This window comes from Echinops telfairi, unplaced genomic scaffold (assembly GCF_000313985.2).
Source record: "Echinops telfairi isolate 266 unplaced genomic scaffold, ASM31398v2 ScPeMD7_31;HRSCAF=116, whole genome shotgun sequence".
NCBI classification, from domain to species: domain Eukaryota; kingdom Metazoa; phylum Chordata; class Mammalia; order Afrosoricida; family Tenrecidae; genus Echinops; species Echinops telfairi.
Window position 1 is genome coordinate 30,289,108 of NW_022103928.1, and position 6,335 is coordinate 30,295,442.

A 6,335-nucleotide genomic window follows, 5' to 3' on the forward strand; every position below is an offset into this window, starting at 1 on the left:
GTGGAGACCCCTGCCAGCGCCGAGATGCTTACACACTCACTGACTCTGCTTTCCTCCTGAGTCGGCATCATAGTGTGTGTTTGTGAGATGGAGGAGGACTTTATAGATTGGTGTTGGATATGTGGGTTAATGTTGGACTTGTGGGCTTGGGCAGCACTGGGTTGGGATGTTTTCTTGATGTGCACTTAAACTTTACTAAAACTTTCTCTTATACATGAGTTTCTGTGGATTTGTTTCTCTAAAGTACCCAGACTACCACAAGTGGTAAATATCAAATATTTAACTACTTCAAGATTTTCCCCCTCTCCTTTCCTTTCCCTGCAGCTTTGCTCACCTACATATCCTGCTTGGCTGTGATATATTTAGTCTGTTTGTTTTTGTCTTTTGGGCAAACCAGCATCATGCTCTTTTCCCCACTCACTACCTCTTAAGTCTTCTCAAAGCAAAGAAACAGGTAGAGTAGGTGCCAAGAAGCCCTAGTGGTGTGATGGTTAAGTGCTGGAGTGCTGTCTGAAAGGTCAATAGTTAAAAAAAAACACTGTATTAGAACTGAAATTCTAAGTGATTTGTGGAATGCTGTGGTCTACTTTGGAAGCCCTAAGTCCATTTTGTGTCATGACATAATTTCATACCCATTTGTGTTCTTTCAGACAAGTCCAGGGTAAACCTAGAGATGTGCAGTTTTGCCCTGAGGCTTGGGGACTTGCTGGAGCATGCCCTTAATGATGTACTGAAAATAACTGCATGTTTAAATGAAAAGTTAGGGTGCTGCTGAATATGACTCAGGGCCACATGGTCGTGAGTCATACCTCAACTACAACGCAGCCAGGTGACTGAAGCCCCAGAACTAATCCTGTAGGCTTTTAACATCTTCAACTGTGTGTGTAATCCAACCATGATCCTTTCGCTGCTTCTGTAGTCTTGCCAGCAACAGTGATAAATGGGCCATGAATTTGGGATGATTTTCTTTGTTTTTCACCATATATCATTAGCCCCATCTCTGACTCCAATTTGGCCTCTGTATGTGTACATGTTGATGGTTTCCCTTCCTCTGGGATAACTGTCTTTGTTTTCTCTTTGTCCTGAGGCTTAATAAAAGAAAATGTTTGAATCTGAGATTCGCCCCCACCCCCCAACCCGAGGAAAGATTATCTTTCCCAGCAGGACCCTAGAGGTCAAAGACACCATTTTCCCTGACCCCTAGGAAACCTGTGGGTAAGTGCTCTTGGATTTTGAGCCCCATGCTTTAGTATGGCTCTCTGATACCCTTATTAAATCTTGATGTGTGTGTGCTTTACTTCTCTGTTTTTGTTTTTTTTTAAAGTTTTTAAGGAAATGTCACTTTTTTTTTTTTATACTTTATTTTTTTATTTTACTTCTCTGTTTTGATCTAAGAACTCTTAAGGCTTTCTTGTTGTTTGTTTGCCAGAAATTACCTCCAGGAATAGGTAAGACTGCCTTTAGTAATCTTCTAAAGGACCAGGAAAATTAACAGTGAGACTTGTAAGAGCCTGGAAATAGATTCCAAGATGTAGCTCTTGTATATACCCGAAGGTTGTGTTTTAGCACCTCTAGGAGAGTTTTGTCATATCTGCGGATTTATACATTTCAAGGGAAATTGCACATGTGAACTCTGGCCTAATGAGTGTCCTTTTGCCAGTCTCTCTCCCTCTCGCGTTCTCTGTCTACCTGTCCCAAGCAAGGGTCTGCTTTGCCCTCACTGTTGGCAGTGGTCTGAGCTCTGGTTCTCTGTCTTACAAGTTTCTGATTGACCCTGCTGATGACAGCAGTATGAGGTTCTGTGTAAATGATTGTCCTAGAAGTTTTAAGTTTATGGAATCCTGAGCTCTTTAAGGCACAAAAACAAAGGGCACAAATTCAAACCTTCCCTAAAACTGGAAAATGCCGTATCTTGAGATAATACAGAATTCACTCCTCTGGGATTGCTTTTCCGTCTATAGACATGTATTGGCTCTGCTATTTGCTTGTACATATCTGGTCGGCATAATATCATTAAGAACAGCCTAGAAAAAAAAAGAAAAAAGAACAGCCTAGAAAATTAACGTGGCCATTTTTAAAAAACATGAACTCTTTCTTGTGAATTAGTTGTAATCGACTAATTCATAGATAATCAATTTTGCATTTATTAGTTCAAACCACCCATCAACCCCCTCTCACTCCATATTCTATCCTATCCTCCCTCCCCTTTCCTCCCTCTCACGGACCTCCACCCTCCATTTCACCCAAGTCAGCCCACCCGTCGGCCTTCGAGTCTGCTGCCTCACCTTTCCTGCCTTGGGAGAGAGACCTCCACAGTCTCTTTCCTTCGAAACGCAAGTGTTTGTCTTGTTTTTATCCTTTGAGTGATGATCTCATACAATATTCAATATTTGTCTTTTTGAGATGGACTGACTTCATTCAGCATACTGTTCTCCAGGTTCACCCGTGTTTTGTGGCTTCATCGTTGTTTTTAGCATTTTTCATTGTGCATGTACCAAAGTTTCTTTGTTCATTCTTCTACTGGTGGGCATGTGGGTTGTTTCTGCCTTCTTGCTATTGTCAGCAATGCGTGACAAACATGGAATTGCCTGTGTCCGTTCATGTTCTGGCTCTTGCTTCTCTAGGTTATGCGCCCAGTAGAGATATTCCTGGAATACATGGAATTTCTTCTCCCACTGGTTTAAGGCAGCACCATATTGCTGTTCATAATGGTTGCACATATTTACAGATACCCCAGCAGTGTTCCGATGAGAGTTCCAATCTTCCCGCACCCTCTCCAGCATCGTGGTTTTCTGTTGCCTGTTGGTTTGACTGAGCTGACACTGTTGGTATAAGGTAGCATCGCATGATTGCTTTGATTTGCAGCTTCCTTGGATGGCTGATTGTGGAGCACTTTTTCATATGCTTGGTAGACATTGAATGTCATTTTTGGTGAATTGTCTCTTCATGTCCTTAGCCTCCTTTTAAATGGGATTATTCTTTTTTTTCATATTGAGGTTTTCTACAGATTTTTAGAGACCAGTCCTTTGTCCATTGTGGCATTGTTAAAGATTGTGCTGTTTGTTGAAGAGCCTATCTCTTCCCCATTTAATACGTTTTGTCCCTGTCGAAGATCATTGTCTGTAGGTGGATGGATTTATTTCTGGGAGCTCTCTTCTGTTCCATTGGTCCATGTCCCAATTAGTGCACCATATCCAGGCTGTTTAGACTCCTGTGGCTATGTAAAAGGTTTTGAGGTCAGATAGTGAGACGCCTCCTATGTTGTTCTTATTAAGAAGTTCTTTCTTAAAATCCTGGGTCTATTCCCTTTCCATGTAAAGTTAGTAACTAGTGTTCCATTTCTTTTAAGAATGAAGTTGGGATCTGGATCAGAATTTCACTTTATTTATAGATTGCTTTGTGTGATATTAGCATTTTTACAATGGGAAGCCTTCTCATCCGTGAACATGGACAATTCTTCCATTTATATAGGTCTCTTTTGGGTTCTTATAATCGTATCCTGTAATTTTCTTTGTACGAGTCTTTTGTTTCCCTGGTTAGGTTTACTCCTAAGTATGTCATCTGCTTGGTGGCTATTGTAAAAGGTATTGGAGTCCAATTAATTTTTGTGTATTAATCTTGTATCCCGCCACATTGCTGAATCTTCAGACTGCTTCCAGCAATTTTTTGGGGGGGGTCAAGTCTTTGGGGTGTTATACATATAAAATCATACCATCTGCAGCTAGTGAGAGTTTCACTGCATCTATGCTGTGTTAGTCTGGGTTGACTAGAGAAACAAACTCATAGACACTCATATGTGTGTAAAAAAGAGTTTTATATCAAAGAGCAATTGTATATTGTATATTGAGAAAACCAGCCCAGTCCAGATCAAGTCCATAAGTCTGATATTAGCCCATATGTCTGATAGCAAACTATTAATTCCTCTTCAGACTCATGCACACAGGGAGGGGGGATCTCATTACTGGCAACAACCAGAAATGCGGCATGTCCTCTGAACCCAAAATCTCGGCCCGTGACCCTCCTGGACGAAGAAGAGCGCTGACATCAGAGGCACAGCAGCACACGAGGCAGAGCGGTGGGCTTCCCCTCCCAGAAAACAAGTAACGCCGAAGGCGTTGGGCAGGCGCTGGCTTGTGGAGGGGTACCTCTGAGTACTTAACTGGGGAAACTGCTTGCTGACCCATGAAGTAGAACTCAGTGCCTTCAGACTGAGACTTACTGGAGTGGGGTGTCTCTGGGCACTTAAACCAGGGAGCTGAGTTTGCTGACCCACTGAGGTTGAGCTGAATGCCTTCGGGCAGAGTTCATGTGGCCCTCTGGGCATTTATTAGCAGGCCTGAAAGAACTTTCTCACCTCTCCTGATAAACAGTTCACTTGCATTACGACCTGTCCACCGGTTAATAAACCCCTGAATCATAAATGTGCCTGTGAGTTCTGTGGAGCCATTGCAATGGATGTTACAACCTAGAGATCAAGTAGAGAATACTAATCAATATAGAATACTAATCAATACAACACAGCTGGCATTAAATTCAGTTAATAAATAATAATTATAATTTAAGTTCATAAACCTTGTTTTTTAGAGAAAGGATATAAACATATTTAGATCTGCTGATAAGCATGCCCATTTTTGCAATTTTAAAGTATTACATAAGTGCTATTCTGGGGAAGGGGCAGCAGGTGCCATGCCAGGCCGAGAAGGTGGCAAGAAGCCGTTGAAACCACCCAAGAAGCAGACCAAGGCAATGGAGGAGGACGATAAGGCCTCAAGCAGACACAGAAAGCAGAGCAAAAGAAACCCGAGGAGCTTGTTACAAGCGAAGGCCTCGGGGAAGGGCCCCTGGCGACAGGTGGATTGAAGAAACCTGGCAGAGTCAGCTGTTCGTGGTGGCAGAGGCAATAGCGCCCTTGATTCCATTCCCGTGTGAACATCCGATTCCCTGATCGGTTGCCACCTAGTTAGCGTGAAGTCTTGTCTTGGAGTTTGCTGCACGTTTAAGAATAAGCTTTTGGGGAAAAAAGAAGAGAGAGAGAGAGCTATGTAACATGGAGGGGTCCTGGTGGTGTCGGGGGTTATGTGTTGGGCTGCTAACCACGAGGTCAACAGTTTGAAACCACCAGCCGCTCCGAGGAGAAAGCTGGCAGTGAGCTTTGAGTTTTTGATCAAACATGAACAATGTTTAATCATTAAAGATAAAAAGTATTTGGTATAGTTAAAGTTTTATCTGTCCGGCTAAAGTGTCATCATTTTAAGATTTTGAAATGCTTTAATGATAAATAACATATGAAACGACTGTTTCGCCATTAAATTGACAAGTTTGAAGAGTTCATTCATTCTTTGTGCAATCTACCGCCAAAGCAAGGGTCAATTCCTGAGTCAGACAGAGCTGTGTGGTTTTGGAAAAAGCTAAGGCTCTCATCTGTATGATTTTAATTTACAATAACTTGGGTGTTTTTTCTTACTGGCCTACGATAACCTCCTAACAATTTGAAACGTCATGAAAAGGCCAAAGGATTCTTTTTTCCTGTTTTATGAAAGAAAAATGCTAAAACTTTTTTTAATAGACTATGGGTTCAAGTCAAGAGAAGTGTCTGATTCTCTTTTGAACTAAAGATGCATATGTTAATGTTTCTTCTTATGTTTTTGCCTAATATTGTACAACAAAAGATATTATATTACAATTTTAGTTACTCTAATTGCTAATTTGGACACAACTCTGTTTGTTGTTATTTTAACCAGCAACATAAAAGTCCATGTATTGTTGCAGGATAGGCAATTTCACTGATTCAGCAACTGGACCGACGGTTCCTAGGGGAGATGTGAGGGGTTTGGGGAGGTGAGCAGGGAGCCAACAATGACAGGTACAGGGGAATAGTAAGTTCTAAAATTGATGGCGAGGAGTGTGTAGCTTTTCTGGTCATGTTAGAGCAATCGAATTGTGTCTGAGAGGAATTACTGAGAGGTGAACAATGAGTAAACATGATAGTGGGGTCGGAAGGGAACAAAAGAGGAAAGAAGAAAAAATATTTAAATATATGTATTTGTTTATATATGTATGTATATGTAATGCAACAAGGACGACGTAGATGGACTTTGGGTCTCTGCTTAAATCTCACCTCAGTACAAGAATAGTTTGTTAAAAAAAAAAAAAGAATAGTTTTTTTGAATAATGTGGCATTATATGATATTCACCTTCCTGACATGATCGCTGAAGACAAAATGGGTGCATAAGCAAATGTGGTGAGGAAAGCTGATGGTGCCTAGCTATCAAAAGATCTAGCATCTGGGGTCTTAAAGGCTTGTAGTTAAACAAGTGGCCATCCAGCTGAGAAG

General features: G+C 41.4%; 1 pseudogene; it reads left to right on the plus strand.

The window, feature by feature from the left end:
• Positions 1-4,686: 4,686 nt before the first annotated feature.
• LOC115869549 lies at positions 4,687-4,904 on the plus strand (annotated as a pseudogene).
• Positions 4,905-6,335: the final 1,431 nt, after the last annotated feature.